The sequence below is a fragment of the Zonotrichia leucophrys genome, chromosome 4 (genome assembly GCF_028769735.1).
Source record: "Zonotrichia leucophrys gambelii isolate GWCS_2022_RI chromosome 4, RI_Zleu_2.0, whole genome shotgun sequence".
Taxonomy (NCBI): Eukaryota; Metazoa; Chordata; class Aves; order Passeriformes; family Passerellidae; genus Zonotrichia; species Zonotrichia leucophrys.
The window spans coordinates 61,455,933-61,476,887 of NC_088173.1; the positions used below are offsets into that span (position 1 = coordinate 61,455,933).

At 35.1% G+C, this 20,955-nt stretch overlaps 1 long non-coding RNA gene across 7 annotated transcripts; it reads left to right on the plus strand.

Moving 5' to 3' along the window:
* The first annotated feature begins 267 nt into the window (after positions 1-267).
* Positions 268-8,242, plus strand: LOC135447489 (uncharacterized). 7 transcript variants are annotated; one of them, XR_010440168.1, is made up of 4 exons: positions 273-336; positions 1,092-1,623; positions 7,554-7,663; positions 7,775-8,242. It is a non-coding gene; the product is annotated as an uncharacterized LOC135447489 (long non-coding RNA). The 7 variants fall into 7 exon arrangements; XR_010440167.1 differs by having other exon boundaries at positions 1,092-1,451; positions 1,577-1,623; positions 7,554-8,242; XR_010440163.1 differs by having other exon boundaries at positions 7,554-8,242.
* The last annotated feature ends 12,713 nt before the right edge of the window (positions 8,243-20,955 follow it).

Consider the following 20,955-nt stretch of genomic DNA (forward strand, 5'->3'; position numbering starts at 1 on the left):
CTTTGTGAGACTTTCCTCAAGTTTTCTTTGTGAGTTCCTTCAACTCTGTCAGCCCATCCTGCACTGCCTTCACTTAAGTGGTGGTAAAATGTAGGGAGATAGAATATAAGAAAGATAGTGTAGAAAGTAATCTTACCCCTAAGGAGTTGCAGCTGAGCCAACTAGCAAAGATTAGGAACAGGGCTGACTTTACCAGGCCACAGCTGTAACCAATGAGAAGAAGAGTGCTATAAAAGAGCAAGGTGGCTGGGTAAAAAGGGAATTGTAGTTGGCTCTGGTTTGTGAAGAAGAAAGAGTCAATGCTTGGAGGTGATGCCCATGAGAAACACCAAGAAGGTATGACACTTTTGTGGTAAGGAGACAACAGTAGTAAGTCTTCCCGGTGCTCTCTCCACACTTTTTAGACTATCTCTTATTTAAATAAGCTTAGCTGCTCTCCTATTTCCTGTGTACCAATTCAAACCACTCCTAGCTTTATTTCTACCTTACTACTAGAGTCCCCTCCTTGGTCTAGTACTTTCCACCAGCTAGTCCATACCTATCTAATCTGAAATTCCCATGAAAATGACTTTTGCGTTCTCAAAGGGTTTTTGCTAACTATTTGCTGACTCAACAGATCAAATAAGCTTGTGTAAAACCAGTAGATTTGTAAATCTTGGGAAAACCTTTTAACTTTTGCAGCAGCCTCACTGCTAACCTATTAAACTGGATCAGGAAGGGTCAGTAATAGCTAAAACCACAGCTAAAAATAGAATAATTTAATCTTGGAGTTATAATAACCATTCACTGGAAAAAAAATGTTGGAGGAGAATCCTGTAAGGTGGTCTTGCCTCATAGCAGAGCCAACTGAAAAGTCAGAACAGCTTGTTCAGGGCATTTGCCAGTGGAGTTCTGATCATCTCCAAGGATAAATATTCCTTAACGTCTCTGGACAATCTGGTTCAGTATTTTATCCCTCTGCTGTGATCTTTTTCCACTTAATACCTACTCAGAATTTTCTTTTTTGCAATTGTTGTCTATTGCTTGAAAAATCAATTTTTGTGTGCTTCTGACTAGGAGCTGATTCTATCATCACTGTAACCTCCCACCAGGTAACCAAAGAGACCAAGAAGATCCCCTCTTAACCTTTTTCACTTAAGCCAGCTCCCCGAGCACCTTCTTACTCCTTATGTAGCCCAGTCCCTTTTATCATCTTGCTTACCTTCTGAAGGACTGTCTCCAGGATGTGATTTATTTATTTTTTTCATTGAAGAGACAAAAAACAAACGCAGTGCTCCGGGCATGGCCTTCCAAGCTGCACAATAGAGAAGAAAAGCCACATCTCTTGAAGATCTGTCTGCACTCTTGTTAATAGAGCCCCATATGGCTTCATCCTCATTGTCACAAGGTTGCACTGCCAACTTGAAATCTCTTGAAAATAAGCACTACATTCCAATACTAACTGGGAATAGGTGAGAGCCCTGGCTTCTTAAGTGACTTATGCTGTCCAAGCAGAGAAGAGATACTTCAGACATCTAGGGATCTTGATATATAAAATTCACAGCTCTGCATGTTCCTTTATGCTTAATGTGTGCAGGATCACGAGAGGAGATAAGATGAATAATGCAGAGATGCCAATCTAGGGTAAGTTAGTCTCAGCTTTTGAATAATCTTTAATAGAAGTTAGATAACTAATCCTTTTTCACTGCTTCACATATGAAGAAAACCTGTAACATTACTTATTTCACATCTCAGACACGTTTTGCAGTAATGCAGGCACATTTTTGTGGTAATGATGTGGCTGTGAACCAAGTGTTTGCATGGGGCCCATTGGCACCATGCAGACAAAGCTTGTTGCCTTTAAGGAGAGAGTGACAATTGTGCTGCTTTTCTAATTATGCAGTATCTCGCCACCCTGACAAAAATTGTAGTTGTAGCACATTATGTTACATTTTTTTAGCTCACAGACAGCTTATCTAATTGAGCTAGCTTGCTGGAAATTGCACAAAGAAAAAGCCCAACAATCACCTACTCAAATATTGTAACTCTTGTTGTGTCATTGCTTAATTAGGTCAATATAATTATATTAAAAATCAAACATAGTATTTAGTTCCTCCATTAAAAAAAGTGACCCTAAATGTGAAAGGAAGCATTAGATAAACAGAATTTTAGATATTTAGTCATTCTGTTCCAGGTCATTTGAAACACCTCTTTATTGAAATGTCACTATAAAACCTTTATTTTCATTTCAATGTCATAGAAATAAATTACATGTAATATCTTTCCTGTCCCTTTCCTTCTTGGTGCTCTCAACAAAACCAGACATAAAATCTCAGATAAATACTGGGGAGAAAGGAGAAACTTCCTCATCAGAATCATAGAATAGCCTGTGTCAGAAAGGATCTTAAAGATCATCTACTTCCAACTCCTCAGCATGGTCAGGGACAGCTTGCACAGCCCAGGGTGCCCAAAGCCCATCCAGCCTGGCCCTGGGCCCTGCTGGGGATGGGACAGACAGACAGACAGGGAGGTTGGGTTAGGGTTAGCAGATGCATGGAAATTTGCAAGAGTGAGTGCACAATGACCTGGCAGACCTGGTCTGACCCTTTTTGGGGCCTAAGGCTGGACTGGATGACTTCTGAGCAATCTTGCAACTCACATTACTCCATGAAAGTGCAGGCAAGTTTAGAATGGTGAAATATAAAAGGAAGTAAAGATGGGGATTAATCAAGCCTGTTCCTGAACTCCTGAATTCAGTTGGACCATATATCAACCCAACACCCTTTAATTTTATACTCCAAATAAAAGTAAATTAGAAAATTGAGAAGCTTCAAGCAATCTAAGTTTAGGGATATTTGTTTGGAGATCTCGATTCAGTTTATACCTGAGTATATCTATAGACAATTCTGGAATTATTTTCTAGTGTTATCCTATCAGCCCATAAAGCTTAAAAAAATGGCCTCTTTTCTAAAACAGCAACAAAGGGAAACACTTGAAAAATATTAGAAATTTATGAGTCAATGTCTATTAAGTTGGGAAGACAGTATTCTGAGCATCCTAAGCATATGGGACTTTTTAATTCAGTGTAACCTAACAATAGATTAATTGGGGGATGATTCCTTCCTCTTGTACATGGCCAAGGACAGCAACTAATTAAAACTCATTTGTTATAAAAGATTTATAGTTATGGAAATTAAACTGACTACATCAAGATTTTTTAAGAGATTGAATTTTCCTATGTATAAGGGGATTAATAATATACGAAATTGAATTCAATATAAAATGCAGTGCTTTTGAATATATGCAACATTACTGAAATAGAATGGAAGTGTTTTAATGAGGAGAATTAAATTTGACATTAATAGCAGGAACAAATATGTGTGCAATTTTACTACTGATATAGTTTTTGAGTTCTTATAATGCTTCACTGTGCAATACACATAGATATAGCTAATTCTTTCTATAATGGTAGAAAAAATCCCTTTTCAGGAAATATCCTAAAACTTTATGATTTTATATATCACAAAAGCATTTATGTTCTCTATTCTCTCACTGATTCAGATCCTGTGCAACTGTTAAATAAGTATCCTTTCCTTGACAGTGAGATCTGTAAGTGTCCAGATGAAAGTTTGGTTAACCTGATTGCAACTAGTTTTAAACTTATTTGTAACATTAGAGATGTTGATTAAGATTCTAATGGAATGAGTATTAAGGTGTGTTCCCTAAGGCATTCAGCAGCTGGGAAAGACAAATTGGATCCCTGAAGAGCTAAACAGTATCCTAGTGTCACAGCTTAGATTAAAATTCTTTGCCCAGTGATTTTTCTCTTAAATCACTTAATTTAAATGTACCTTTCATAGATTTAGTTGGAAATCAGCTGCAAATGCTAAAAATACCAACACCAAAACAACTCACTTGAAAGAATAAACATAGGTGTGCTTAGTAGATTCTGTTGCTAACAATGTTGATTCAGAAGCATATGAACCTTAGAATAGCTTAGTCTTTCACATGGGTGCTTTGTGATTATACTGACATTTTCCCTTTCATCACTGTTAGGCTGCCCACAGTGACACTACATGCAATTCAGTGATAATCATTAGTTTTACACAGCTTTAGGTACCTCAGGATTATATTCCTAAAGCAACACGCACTTCATTAAAAGTATTATTGCATATGTGAATAGTAACATAGAAATGAAAAGAGAAAGGCTGCCTCAGGAAGTTAATTTTTTTCTTCTGCTATTAAGACTTGCCACAAATCTTGATAAGAAGCAAGAACAGAATATCAAGTACAAACTGAATACTTATAAAGCATGTTTGGAGCATAATCCTATACTTGAATACTGTCCTCAGTACCAAATCATAGAAGTACAGAATATGTCTAATTAAAACCTACTCTAGTTAAAAACATTGTCAGTATATTTTCACATATTTAAACAGGTCTAGAGTTTTTTAAGCATCAGAAATACACACTAGAGAAATAGCAAAAAAATTAAGCAAAATAATTTCCTACTGTTTTAACCACATATGAACATCATCCTATGACAATTTTTGCACCTTAAAAATATGCCGAAATTGCCATCTTCATTTATTATTAACTCTACTGGAAATAAAAGCTCCTGGTTGCTACAGGACAGAATGGCACAAAGTGTTTAGCTACAACCAACTATGCTAGAAGGAAAAAATGCAGCACCAAAGCAGCTAAAAAATGAGATTTCCTCTGAGTTCACATACCCTCCAAGCAAAAATGTGGTTTGATGTCTCCTGGTCAACTCATGTACTGGGGATTAAATTAATTAAGAGTTGCCCTAGTCTATTAAGGCTCCCTGTAGACTAATTATTAAAATGCCTTGGACCATTACAAACCTGCAGCAAAAGAAAGTCACAAAAGGGTTTATTAGAACTCCAATACCCAGTAGATTATCTTTTTGCACGAAAGAGATTCTACAATACTGCCTTCTCCTTTCCTTTTCTGCCATGTAAGGAATAGAAAAATGTACCAATAGGAAATCTGTGTATTCGTTAGTGTTTCTTTTTGTATATTCAAATGCATACGCTTTTATCAGTTGTCAAATTGTTTATAGATGGAAAAAGTCTGCTTTCTAATTTCTGATTTTTGTTTTCTTTTCCTACATTGAGTTACCATATATACAATGATTAGGAATTTTAAAAACTCCAATTATTAATTTAAAAAAAATGTATAAAATAATTAAACAGAATTTCTTACAGAAGTGCTGAAGCTGTCTACAAGGTCATTACTTAGAAACAGCAGGACATTTTCCCATAAAGTACAGCTACCCATTTTTTTCTGTTCTGCCTTTTAAGAAATCAGAAAAACACAAGGGCTCTGGGTAAGTGAATCTCTTCTCCCAACCCAATTTCACACTTATGTGGCTCTGCTCATTATTGCATTATCAAAACCATGGTGCAAAGAGAACAATGAGACCAATGAAGTGATAGAAGTGAGCACATGTACTATATTCTTAAAATATAAATTTTACTTTTAATTTCCTCTTAATTCTTAACTAAACTGCAACTAAATTCTTAACTACCCACCATAGATGCATTACATCTCTGACAATTGATTTTCCCTGAAGGTTCTTACTGTATCTGCCTGCTAGCCACCTGAGTTCATCAGATACCTCAGGACAAGCATCCAGGGCAACCTTGTGTGTTTTTCCAAATCCACTTTTGGATACCACCTAGAATTACTATCCATAGATGATACATCTGGTGAGGCCACTCAGTATGAAAGAAAGTTGAGGGAGCAATTTGGAGTCTTTCATGGACAGAATACACATTTTCAAGTATATTACCAGAACAGAGAAATGTAAGGTCATATGCAGGAAGTAAAAAACCCCTGTTCACTATAACTGAGTTATTCCTGTGCTTTGCTGTTGTGCAGTGTGATTTAACAGTTCTCTTTCCTTGATGAATATGGACCATTCAAGACTGTACCATACTGGTGAGAGTGTTATCTCTCTCACATACACGCATGGTGAACAAGCCTGACTATTTGATTCCAGACACACAGAAAGAGTCTTCTGTGTTTAAAATATAAATTGATCTTCTGATCTTTCTAAAATATTATCTTATATTTTAATTATTAATCATTTTTGCTAATTATAAATTATGTATTGAAAGATACTTTTACAGTTTTAAATAGATTTTTTTGCAAAAATAACCCTCTTACCTTTGTTTATGGATTTAAATAGGTTTGCAGTGGAGAAATATTTTGCAGTAATTAATTATATCAGTGGAGGAGACAAAAGCTGCAGTAGTGCAGCTGAATGATATGTCTAAATTTAGCACTTATTTAGTCTATATGCAAAGTTGTTTCTTATTAAAACTATTTCCTTCAGGTTTAAAATTGTTGAAAGACCCACATAAGGAAATTCATATAATTGATCTGTGGAGTTTTATAAATGCAGACCAAATGCTGAGCAATCCAGTCCAAAAGCATGGCTACTTGATCAAATCACACAAAGCCACAACATCTCTAAAGAGAGAAAAAACTAACTCAGTAGGAGAAGCAGAGGAAAGCAACAAAGACTAGTTGCCCACTGTTTGTGATAGCAATCTATTTCAGTATTTAAACTGGTATGAAATCCCTGGTTTTAAAAATTTCCCTTTTCAGAACAAGCTGTACCTCTCAATCCAGTGATCTAATTGGTTACCATAGGAACAGCTGGAGACTTTCAGGTTTTGAAAGTTGAACCTCTAATAGTTTCTATACATGCCTCCAGGTCTAGCCTGATCCTGTAAAGGAATACTTAGGATTTTTAGACCTCTTCTGAAACCCTGTAAAGCTACCTATATGCCTAGTAATTAATATAGAAAGAGATGTGACAGAAAAACCTAGTGATTACAGGAGGAAGGCTATCTAGGTAAATGAAAGACTGTGGTGGATCAGCAAAGCAAATGAACACAAAAAAAATGCCCTAGGATAAACGAGGAAGAACCTGCAACCTCCTAAGCATAATAATTGGGGATTCTTCTGTTTTCTTAATTTCTAGTAATTTTTCTATATTTTTAGGACCTTTTAGCTCTATTTCAGTGGTGCAGTATTAATAGTAGGATAACTATATGTCATCTGTTGTATTCACTGGAAGATGCTGCAATTTTTTACACTTAGGCTTTTGAAGGCTTTTGAAATCTTGGGAGAAAAAGCACGTAAAGATCATAAAAACACAAAGGTTCATTCCTCTTCCAAGAATTACTCCAAGCTTTAGGAAACTGTTGTATTTACGATTAAAGGATTTTTCACCCTGCTAAGGTATCCAAGCAGTCTTTGCTGCCCTGGCTGGCATCTTTTGAGAGAAAGAAAGGCTGCTCCATCAGCCTTTGCAAACGCCAGACCAAGACTTAATATTGCTCAGCTGGCACCATCCACTCTCTGTTAACACAGATAACTTGACCCCAGTCATCATTTTTGCACTAGCTCAACTACCCTTCCTTTCTTTAACATTTTATAACCTTCTATGCAGCTTTTTTCTCTCCTGAATCCTTCTGCACCAAACAATGCCATTTTAACAATCCTAACTCTGTAATCTTACCTTTCTTATATCTCTGCAGACTTTCTCACCATTCCTCCTGTGTGAATCAAGGCTGTCTTATTTGAGTTGATCCTTGGAGTCTTGGGTCCCCAGCCACTAAAAGAGGGAGAAGTGGGAAGCTTAGAACAGGTAGTTGTAACACTCCTTTCCAAATTTTTTATTAAGTTGATGATGGAATGCATAAGTAAGGAAACAAAGGAGAAGTCAGTTCCCTTGGAGTGAGCTGATGTAATATTTCAGGGTCCACTGCTATCTGCAGAAGTGCTTGCCCCCTTAGGATATAAGCAATTGTTAACAAAAGGGCATCGTTCTCAAGAGGAATATGGGACAGAGTGTTATGAGAAAGTAAGAAGGCTGAAAATCAACAAGGATAAAAAAGAAAGGAAAACCAGTCTTTATTTTTGTAGTTATTTGAGGGTTATATGTAGATTTTAGGAATCTAAAATATTAAAGAAATAAACAAATAAGCCAAACTTAAAAAACAAAGCGCTAATGATTTATGTCAACTTATCCTGAGACAGACTAACACCACAGTTCTGTGTGACTGCTTATCTATTATTCTGTTTATTCTTATTAAAAACTGATGCTTTGTGTGTTTGTGTTCTGTATATGAGTCCAGGATAAAACTAGCGAGGTAAATTTGAAAAGATGTGAAATACTAAAATATTCTTTTTTAACTGTTTTATTAAAATATTCAATATGTGAAAAATAAAATCATATGTCAGGAGTTATAATCTATGATTAGTTTCCCTAGAGGAATTCTTGATTTTTTATCTCAAGACTGAGTACTCCGTTGCCCACATTGCCCTATGTTTCTGTTTCTTTGTTCTACTGTGGCTAACACAGTCAGCACAAATACATTTCACATCCATGGTCAAACCTGCACAGGCAGCATCTTCTTGCCTTACCAAAACCCAAAATCTGTCTTGGACATATTGCTCAACTCAGTTTGAATTTCTAATTGCTCAAAATATTTCAGAGGGACCTTCAAGCAATGAAACTATTCTAAAGAGATGGTAGGGCTTCACAGAGAAATTGCTGAATGGTAATGTTAACTTCTACAAGAGAATTACTGAGTTCTAACATTGCCCATTTTCTTACTAGATAGGTCTTTTAAACTTCTATATATTGTTTCCACTCTATTAAAATCTGACTAACATCCACCTGTAGAAAAATTATAAAATTTCGAGGTTTAGTTCATCTGCAACAGATTTGTTCTTCAGTTTTAAGACCCACAATTTTGGGTAGTGTAGGCAATCGTTTTAGATGTACAAGCATTTTACTCTTCTTCTGGACATATAAGCATACAAGAAAAACTAAGGGTACTTCTCAGGGTAATAATGGATCCATTTCTCATGGATCAAAGCAGCAGCTTTTAAAGCAGCTATTGCTCTTTATATCCTGCTATAAACTCCTACCTACTGCTGCTACTTTTCCAATCAGCTAATACAGTGAGAATCTCAATGAAAAAAATATATTTCATGATATTTTCTCACAAAGTGATTCTTGATACAATTTCTGATAGAAGACAGGATCACTGGGGACTGTATAATATTAGCACAGTGAGTATCTTTAGTAGTAACTTTGCAAACCTTTTCTTTGCTTTTTTTTGCATTCTGACAGCTCTCAGCAGTAACATTTAAGAAGTTTTGAAAATATAACCAAAAAAATTACAAGCAAAGGCACCAAAGAAATAGTTTTTTGTATCATTTTAGCTAATACAAAGTCAGTTAAAGCAATTTCCTTTAGAGAGAGATTGAGCACTTAAATCCAATAGTGAAATCATGACATGGTATCCATGAGAGGGACTGAACTTTTTCTATGGTGTTGACATTTTTACTTTGAGTTACATCAGTAAATCCACTAGTTTTGTCCTTTAATAAATTCTTTCTAGTGAACTATTTCGATACCAGCTGCAAGTTGCAAAATAAATTGCAAAGTAGTTGTAGCCTTGTTTAGCAAACATTTTATTCTAATTAGAGTTCTCTATCCATCACCTCTGTCTCGCAGTTTCTTCTCTTTGTTCTGAGCCCTACATGAGATCCACAGGATAAAAAATGGGTAATTTTTAAGTAAAAGATGTGGATGATTTTTTTACATTATTTATATTTTGCTGAACATAGCTGTGTTTCATGTCTGAATACATCCTAATAAAATTGCATGCTAATAAACACCTCACCCTTCTTACTGCAACTGAATTTGGAATGTCTCTGAAGAAACATCTCCTGAGGATGGTCTTTTGCCCAGATCTCATCCTCATTCCCATTCAGTCACACAGAAATTCTTCCACATTAAAGATAATGAAGAAGGAAAACAAAATCAACATTCTTCAGGAAAACTCTTTTCTTCTTTTTCTTGACACAAAAGAGATTAGATTTATCCTTTTTAGTAATTATTTCAAAAGGTGTCTAAAGCCCATCTTTGAACTTTGAAAAAAAAGTTTGGAATAGGAACTTCAACAGAATTTTTGAAGGGGAGAAAAATCTTATTGTTAGAAATAAAGTTTTACATTTTTCTCTAAAAGCTGTCAGCAAGTCAGTGGATTAAAAACCACTCCTGCCAGGAAGAAGATGGGCAATGAAAATTGTCATTGAGTTTGTCATTGACTTAATTTGTTGACTTTATTGGCATAGGGGAGATAGGCAGCTGAGAAAGTGAAAATAATAAAATGGTAAACACTTGTCATCATTTTATCAATGATCTGAATTCAATATATTTCTCAAAACTATACAGATTTTAATATATAGAAATATGTATATTGCTTATACATGTCTATATGCAGGAGAAACATCAGTTGAGGTAAAATTCTAACAAGTTTATCTAAAGCAGTGGCTGGTGAGACCTTTGTCTCATAACTTGATGCTGAGTCTCTAGTCATAGCTACACATCTGGAATCTCTCTCTAGGCTGCAAAGACAGAGAGGCAGTTCTGGAAGTGAAGGCGTTCAACCTACCTTAAACCTGTCTTCACATGGAGCCAAGTGCAATGCATTTATCTCTCTCCTCTGGTGAGGAGCTCTCAATGATTAGCCTACTCTAGCTATCCAAATTCTTTTTTGTCACCTTTCAGTAAGATGAATCCTATTGTCAGTATAAGTGCAAGAACTGTACATTCACTGCATGTATCTGAGGCAGATATACTCTTATCTTCAACAAATACCTCCATCTCTCCTTTAATATTGAAGGATCTGCCATGGTTTACTTAGAGTTAACTTTCAGTTCAACTAGGTAATTTTTACCGCTGATAACAAACCACGAAACAATCTCAACAAAAATATAATTTTGCAGCTGACATTGGTCCTTTGACTAACTTTATCATTGTATTCAAATTAAAAAGAACAATTTAAATTAAAGATATAAATCTGGGTGTTTAAGGGTTGATTCAAGTCCATATCTTGCTAGTATTTTTTAAAAAATAATATTTCCTAAAAAAAAAAAAATCAGATTTTCTCTGCCTGTTTTGTCCAGTGTTACCTGGGTTTTTGTTTGCATGATTGGTTGGTTTTATTAATCAAAATTTGGGTAGAATCAAGCCAGTTTTGAATGTAGAGGTTTGTATGGCATCTCTTTTCATAACTAGACTGTACCTGCTGTCTAGAAAAGGGTTAGAGATGCTGGTAAATCACAATAGTTGGGCTGTTATTAGTTAAAAATTGAGTAAAATCTTTTGTCTGTGGTGGCTTTACTCAATTTGATTGAGTGCAGGATTACAAATACAGACTTTATTCATGTCAAAATGCATTATGCTTTGATTCAAATGGAGCCTAATTCTCCATAAAAGACTTTGATCTTGACATGAGACAAATGATTTTTCTCACTGTAAAATAAATTCTATTCTAAAGCACTATGAAATCTAAATAAACAAGCAAGCAAGCAAACAAACAAAAATTCCAATTTCTTTTCCTATTACTTTGACTAAGCAATAATAGCTAGAGTTTTATTTTGTCTGTATGGACCAACCTTTCTGATCATATCCTTCTGATCATCACATCACCAATGTTCACCAATGGCACTACCAGTAAATCAATATTTAAGTACTTACATATAAACAATAAAGTGTTTTGTCCATGGCACAAAAGAAATTAAACACACAGGTTTTTATTTCTAAAGAAATAGCTTTGGCTCTTCAGGAGTGAGACCTGAGAAAATATTCTGTGCACAATGGTTATTTAATCTGACTATATTTTGTGCTTAAGGTTAGTTCTGCCTCTGAAACAAGCTGGTCATATAAAAATATTTCCTCTTTTATAATTAATTATCATAGCAGTAATAAACCCTGTTTACTTACAGCTCCTGGATTAGCTATTACATCATATCTTCTTTCCTAAATGCAGACTTCCTCAAGGTATATTAGAAAGAAAAAGAAAAACATATATTAGAAGCAATGGCATTTCAGAAGTATTTTCTATACAAATGGTTGCCACACCTAAAAGAGTTATTTGGTAAGGAATAGACAAGGAATTTTTTTGTTTTTTTAATGTTCATTGTAATTTTATTTTAAAGAGAGCATAACATAAGTGTGATGGTGGGACATTTTTCTGTGTGAAAAATTTATTCTGTTTGCATCCATCACCTGCTGACTCTCCCATCACATTTATGGTGCTATTATTGGCAATATGATTTTATGTTCCTGATCTCAGTGTCATTTTTTAATCAAATTTGTTCCTTATGAACCACTCCATACTTGTAGTTAAGATTTTACTACCCCATTTCCAAAATGAAAAAAAAAATATTATCCTGGGTCTCCTAGTGAGGAACTGAAGGTTTTCAGATTCAGGTAGCAATCTGAACCTAAAACTACATTCCTCTTGTTCCTCCTGTGTAGATTTCTTTTGAAGGACTATCACTGATCAATGATATTTCAGAATCAATGAGATTCTGAAAACAGGCTTTCTCTTATATTCAAGGAGCTGAAAAATAGATTACTAAAATTTATAAAAGTACTTTAAAATGGATGTTAAATTATATTTTTTGAGTTATTATTAAAGAGAATTTTAAATTTTCTGTTACTTATGCTTGGAATCTGAACTTATTAGTAAATTATTTGTGGAATTTTTTGGCAAAAAAAAAGACAAAATGATAACATATTTTAAAATTTTATCCTCTGTTTTTCAGGAAGACATGAAAAAGATAAAACTTTATTGTTTTAAATTTCTTTATTAAATTTCAGCATTACACTACTTATATGAAAATCAAAATATTCTGAGATGAGAGACATTGGATGAAGATTAGTGTCAGGTATAAATCCACAATGCAAACACCATGTTGGACATATTAGAAGAAAGAATACTTGCAATGTGGTCTAAGTAATCCACAGATTTATTTCTTCATATGGGATCTAAAAAAGAATGGCTTCTCTTCAAATCAACATGTAAGACCTTAACTGGGTTTTTATCAGCTTTAATGTCAATTAATACCTGAACAAAATGTATTAGTTGGTCAGGTCTGTGATTTAGAGAGGGAGCATACAGAGAAGTGCTTATACCGTAGTTTTAATACTATAAAAAAATTGAGAAAAAACATATTACTGTTTTTCTCAATATTTTGTTTTCTTGCTGATCACTTTTCATTCCTCCCCCAAGAAGTAGGAAGTGAATGAACAATCACAAGAATCTCTCAGTCTCTGTAGACAATTAAAAACAAAATGCCAAACGAATTTTATAGCAAAATATACCTGCTTAGGCTCTGAATTGCAAAAAACCTATCAAAATGTTTTTGCAGTTGTTTTATTTGTGTAATATGAAAGAACTTCAAAACTTTTTGAACTAAATTTTCCAATTCATGAATATTGCAAAATAAAAGCAATTTTTTATATTTTTCTTCTTTTTTTTACGTGAATTGACTGATTGATCAATATCTAGTTTGAAGATTATTTTATAGACCGCATGTGTACTTAACTGCAAGTGTTATGACTTCCCGAGAGAAAACATAAATCTCAAAATGGAGCAGTACAGAGCCAGTTTCTGAAGAAATATAAACCAATCTCTACTCTGCCCTTAATATCCCCACTGAGAGCCATTCTTTATATGCTGCTTAGCTTGCCTCTTTGCTACAGCTGCATTGTGTTTCTGTTTAGTTAGTGCACAATATTTTATTTTCTTAATACAGAAACTAATGAGCAGTAGAGGATGATAAACCTGGACACATGCCAGAGAGACTCTCAGGAGAAATAAAAGAAGTAAAATATCAATAAATACCTCAATTAAACATCATAACCCTGTCTCAGTCTACATGCTTCTCCCCAGAGTATCAAGTCCAAAGTCAGAATGCATACACAGACTGGTTTGAACACTGTGTGGTTTATAACCGGGGGTCACTCCACCTCAAATCCTCAAATGTTCCTCTATTTGGCTAGAAAAATATCAACAAGGTATTATTTCTAGGACTCTTGCTTCAACGACAGAAAAATTAGTTGTTTCTTTTCTGAAGTGTCTTCTACGCATTCCCTCCAATGCAACCCATGACTGAAAGTGCATATCTATGCCTATAGATATCTATGTGTCTGGAGGCACAACTTACCTAAGGATATACAGAAGTTAATTAATCATTGAAACTGTAGACAAATCTTGAGTTTCCTCAGTGACAAACGTGGGTTTTAATTAGTATTTTATTACATTGCTTGTAAAAGAATAAAGAGAATGAAAATACTAAATAATGCAAATTTAATATACCATAGAGCATATATGGTATTGCTACAGTTCAGAGAAGACTATAAACAGTTCATGAATTTTTAAATTTCTTTTCTGTGTTTGTTAAGCTATCACTTAGAAAGTATGATGGATTAGGTCCATAAATTCAACTGACCTTGACAGGAATTAAAACTCCCTTCCTGAATTTTGAAACCTACATAAGACAATAATCAGTCTGAAGAATTCGTATCATATTATCATCCTATGCAGCATCTCAAAGGCACTTCTGAATACGTGCTACTTCTTTCGGAATTGATAGCTCCAAAGGAGGGATGTCACAATTTCCAAACAGAAATATACATAAATATATTTACTTTCCCCCCAAAAGATATAGAAGTTCTTGTAACAAATAGTACTAATAAGCTCTGCAACTCTTGAATCACTTACAAGCTGTAGTAAAGCCTAGACCTCTTTGATAGAATTTGAAATCATCATCAGGCAGAAAGTTACAACATATTCTAAAAGGCAATCCTGTGATTTCCATGAGAGCAGAGGCAGAAAATATTTAATGTCATCCTAATGTATATGTCACTGAAACACAGAAAGATGCAGTAGTGGAGGAGTGGCAATAGGCAATTATAAATAATCCATATGATAAAAAAATAATTTATTCAAAACAAAATTTTATATATTGCAACTGAAGCGTTACAACTAACAGATGGCTATGACAAAGATTTAAGCTGCTGCCTTTTAGATGAGCTATAGACCAGAAATGCCAAGATATGAAATGTGTGATAATCTCCCCCTGAAGTAACAAATCTATTTACCAGTCTTTCCAAGTTGTTCACATCAAGCAAGGATGTCAACCTGGCAATATTTCTTAGATAATAAGAAATATTCCACATACAGATTGAAAAAAATTTTCATTGGCAAAGAAAAGCACAGTATAGGTAGACCTAGTCAGACAGCAAGTGTTTGAAGGTGAAAGCAAGCAAATTCTAATTTCATTTCAGATAATTTTTTGTGTAATTGTTAAATTTTCAATCAGTGTCATACACATAATTGAAGCCTAGCTAAATAAATTTGGACACATCATAGACAAATAATCATGTTGATTTAGCAATTTAACAAAAATGTCATCTGTACAGTCACAAAAAGCAGAGAATACCATTTATAAAATTCATAAGCTGCACTTCAGCAGGAAGGACTGTTTCTTTCAAGAATTTCTCATTCCTCTTCCATTAATACTCTCTAATATCTAGGTTAAATTTTGTGGAAAGATTCTTTTCTCTTTTAAGGTACATAATATTTTGAAACCAAAATGGCTACAATTCCAAGACATTTTAAATAATCTATTTATTTTAAGTAACTAATAAAATACACATAACTTTTCCTCTTCTCCTAAGCGTCAGCCATTAAATACTTTTTAAGCCCATTATTATTTTACATTGTTGTGTATCTTTTAGGATTTTTCTTTTAATGCTTAGATATATTATGAGATACATTCAGTATTTCAGGAACAAGCCCACTTTGATTGGAGTTGCATCAGGATGCTCAGCTGTGGTAGTACTTGGATACTGAGGCTACACATTAATGCTTAGAAATGTAACATAGGAAAATGTCAGAAAAAGTGTTCTAACTACCATTTATAGAGCCTTTAAGAAATGTGATACATTATTTCCTTTACATGTATTCCTACAGTTTTGGGGCTTTTTCTCCTAATAATCTGGTTAACCAGTCTGTTGCAAAAGACCTTTAGTGTGCCATCATTTTCAGGTTAAGATCTTTTCCATTTGAGTTCATTTAAGTCTTTTGAAAATTGTATGGGACACAGATATTTTAAGATCTATGTTGATGTGAGAGTGAAAAACCACAGAGATAAAATTCTGTAGAGAATCTTCCTGTGATGCCAGTGTTGAATTGCATACAGAACTTTATTGTATTTCTACTCTACAGGTCATAGATACAAACTAATATTCTGAAGCTAAAAGAACTTAAATGTTTTGAGTACCAATATCCTATAAGGAGCTAATGGCATGTATCACACAGACACACCAAGAATTAAATTGATAGCTGGAATTAGTCTAGTTTCATTTGTTTGAAAACTCATTTTCAGTATGTGGTACCTAGCAATCTGCCTGATTCCATTGAATCTATTCATTACATACGGTTTATTTTCTAATGATGTCTATTCAATCAGAATCTGTATCTCTGAAATGCTTTACATTCCTCAGGACAAATGAGACTTAGTGCCTGTAAAACATATTTCTTTACTCACTTAGTCAAAGCTGTCTCCGTTTAGTTGGATACAATTTTTTGAAGGTTTCTTTGCTACCTCTCTTTCCATAACAGCCACTCCCCTTAAGCAGTGGAAGTCCATCAGCCTAATTATTTTCTACAGCATATCTCTGCTTTCCATTATTTTATGTGTTCTTAATGATTTTCTTTTTACAGTGTAGCATGTTCAAGATCTTCCTGCTGCTTGTTAAGTGATAAATACATTTGTGTAATACTTGGTAAGGTCAACTTAAGGAGGTAGAGAATAAATAAGTAAATAACATTTATATTATGTTTGACTAGTATCAGAACTAATTACTCAGTGCAGTTTATCTCTATATCCATTTTTGTTATTACGAGTTATACAGAACTGCAGTAGTGCCAACCCTCTTTCTAAATTGCATCTAAACACATAAAAATATTTTTCTTCTTAGTAGAGGATCCTGACAGTTTTATTTTATCCATACTATCCAATTTTTATATTTATTTCTAAGGGAATTATTTTTTTTCCTTAGCTAAAAGAAAGAAAGAAAAAAAGACAAAAAATAGGGGTGCACTTTTTGTTCAAGATCTAGCTGTGTTCAATGCCAAATTAATCAAGAGCAATGTCTAAAAGATGGTAGATGCACGTACATTTTTTCACATGCACATCCTTTGGTACATCTGAGAGCAGCAGAACAGCTTGTAAGGAAGATGATGAACCTGCCACTTTTTATGTTGATCACAGAACGGCATTTATGTTGGAAGGTCTCTCTGGACAACACCTAGTTCGACCTTATGCTCAAAGCAGTGCTGATTTGAAAATGAGATCAGGTTGCTTATGGTCATATCCATTTGAGTTTTGAAAATCTCAAAGAGAAAGGTTCTCCAGCCCCTTTGGACAGCCTGCATCACCATCACTCTGAAGTGCTTTTTCCTTCAATCAGGATTTCCCTTGATGCAGCCTCTTACCATTACCCCTTGCCCTTTTGCCATGCACTTAAGTGTCTGGTTCCAGCTTTTTGGACCACTGTAATTAGTTCATCCACCTTTAATTTTATCCTTGCTGGATAAAAAGATCAGCTCCTTTGGCTTCTTCCCACATTACATGAGATCCAGACTCCTGACAAACTTAATAGCACTCCACTGGGCTGCAGTTTGTTTATGTGTTTTCTACTGGGAGTCACAAAACTGGACAGTGCTTCAGATTTGACCTCATGAATGCTGAGTGGAAGGAATAAGCACTTCACTTCAGCTGTTGTTTATGCTCTTGCTAATACAGCCCAGTAGGCAATTATCTTAAGCACGCATTGCTGACTTTTTCAGTTTCTAGTCTACCAAGACTCATAGGTCCTTTTCTGAAGAGCTCTCTCCTTGGCCAGTCTGCACCCTGCATTAGTGCAGTTGTTCTGTCTCAGATGTAAGATTTTCACATGTCTGCTAAATCCACGAGGAACATGTAGATTCATTCCCCCATCTCACAGAGATTCTTCTACATGACAGCCTTGACCTTCCACATATTAATGAATCACCTCTGCTGGTTGGGCTAAGTGGGAGTTCTGACCCATGAACCAAATGCTCAAAGCAGAGGTGAATACATATGGTAAAATTATCCTTTTTTCTAGGTTTTAAAGAATAGAATCTTCATCCATTATTGCTAGATTAGCTTTTTGTACATTTCTCTTCAAGTGTACACCCTGTAAACACTGTTGAAGTCCTGGACAGGTATGTACCTATCAACTCTTTGGTTTGAGAAGACTTCCTAAATCCTAAAAGATGATCCTGATAATAAAGCAACTGTACTTTCTTTATCTAAGCAGAAGTGCTCCTTGCAACGTTGTCAGAGATTATGCCCAGTGAGGGAATATCTGTCATACTGAGCATGTAACATCCAAGTGACCACAGATCAATTTCTTCATCTATTAGTTTTTAGCACAGCAACTTAATTCTCTTAGCAAAGAAAGAAGGAATCAGCAAACATTCCCTTAGCATTGTGGATCACATTCTATCTTGACTGTGCATTTGTAGCTACTATTTTCTCAACATAATATTACCATGAGTAGCTGGTCTTGGGAGTGTGCTGGACCTGTCCATAATTGCTTAGTACTATATCTTGTGGAAAAGTATCTTATGAACGAAGACTAAGTATTTTTCCTAGTTAAAAAAAAATAAAATTGACTCAAGTTAACAAAGATGTTGAATTATTTCAGAACCATAGATCTACCCTAAACATTCTGAAATTAAAAAATAGCTGACCTAGTGTTAACGAATCAGAATAAAAAAGAGGGCAGGCCAGACAACATTATTGTGTTGTGCCATCTGACCAGCAAGACTATGTGGATGAGGCCCTCTATAATCAGATCAGAGTAGCCTCCTGTTCACAAGCACACTGGTATCTCTTGAAAGGACAACAAAGAAAGACATAAACACGTCAGGAGGTTCCTGGAATGCTGTGATGAAAATGTCTTTGAGTGATAGAGAAGCCAGCAAGGAGAGGTGGCATGCCAGGCCTGGCTCTCAGCAGCATGGAGGGACTGGTGGGGAATGTGAAGCTCAAGAGTGACTTGGTCACCATGAAATGGTGGTGTTCAAGATCCTTATGTCAGTGAGGAGAGCACACAGCAAGCTCACTGTGGATTTCAGAAGAGCAGAATTTGGGATATTCTGTTTGGTAGTGTACCATGGGATAGAGTCCTGGAGGGAACAGGGGCCCAAGAAAACCGGTTAATATTCAAGGATCACCTCCCAGGAACTCATGAGTGATCCCATCAAAGAGAAGCCGAGCACAAAAAAGATGGCTGCATGGGTGAGCACACAGCTCCTGGAAAAACGTTACACAAAAAGGAAGCTACAGAGATTGGAAGCAAGTACAAACAGCCTGGAGGAATACAGAGAGATTTTCCAAGTAGAAAGGGAAGCTGAAACCCCGGGGTAATTAAACCTGGCCATGGACATCAAGGGCAACACGAAAAGCTTCTATAGGTGTCAGAGATAAAAGGAAGACTTGAGGAAATGCAGACCCTCTGAGGAAAGAAATGAGACCTGGTTATCCAGGGTATGGGGAAGGCTCAGGCACAGAATTACTTTTCTGCTTCACTCCACAGGCAACTGTTCCAGCCACACCACCCAAGTCACAGAAGGCAAAGGCAGGGACTGGGAGAAAGAAGAATCACCCACTGTAAGAGAAAATCAGATTTGAGGCCATGAGCCTGAAAGTGTACAAGCTCACAGGACCTGACAAACTGCACCTGTGGGTTTTGAGGGAACTGGTGGAGGAACTAACTAACTTCTGAAAGATGCAGTTTTACAGCTACCATTCCCTGTCTGGAATTCATAACAATTTTCTTAATTAGTGATTACTATTACATCTGTAAGTATTGTCAATAAGTATATTTAGCATATTTTAAATGATAAAATAAAACAATATTTTGAATATAATAAAATATGCTGTTATTTTTTCAAATGCTCTATATGTTAAAGGGTTTTATAATTTAAATTCTAGATTGCTAGAATTATAAATAAATGTGTGAATGATCCTATTCATCCAAACCATGGGCAGAGTCTTCAAGACATGAAAGTATTAAGTTCATATTCTCCTAACCTAAGAGCAATATATTAAAATCTTCCTATTTTACACTTTATTTTTCCTACCGAGGTTAGAAAGTTCAGCACAACCCATCAAATCAAAGGGGAAAGTGATTTTTAAACTAAGATGTTAAAAAAACTTGTCTATCAGACACATATTATAAAATATCTAAGCATTGTGGGGCAAAACCACTGCATCTGATGGAAAAGGGAGAGTCAAAAAGTCAAACCAGGCAGACATAAACAGCTAAGCTTAATTTAACACCATATGTGAGCTGAGAAATACTGACATGTCATGAAAAGAAAATGCCTGAGGAAGTCTCTTTGAATAGAAGTCACTTTACTTCCCAGTAGTGACTCACCCACTAGAGTTTCATAAGGTTTTTACTTCATTATCTCCACAGTGAAGGATTTTAAAAAAGATTGTTGGTTAATATACTAGGTACCTAGTATAGTAGAATTTCTAATTGATGAGGACTCTAGACTCTGAATTCTTCAGTGCATGACTCATAAACTGAACTCCAGTGAAATCCTCATCCTGCTTTTGTGTAGGTAAAGTAAAATCAAAATATATTTTTTTCAAAATATGACTGAATTGTCATACTCTATTGGAAGTTTTCTGTGCTTACTATTCTTTGCAATTCCCACATGAAAATGGACAGAAATGGTTAGAAAGACACCTTAGAAGGGCATCTTCACTGCTTACAGGCATGCATAGTATTAGCTGCTTCTTATGCCTCTCTTCCTTAAAATTCTTCTGAGGAAGACAGTGGAATATTCTGCTTCTGCATCATGTAGAATATGTATACAGAGAAACAAAATGTAACAGAGATTGCTTAAAGACCAATATAAGAGAGGTATTTTGGTTGATTTTTTTCTCATTTTTTGTGCTGGTTTGTTTTTTGCAAAAATGGAGGCTCACAAGGACAAATCAAAAGTTTTTTCTTTTTTT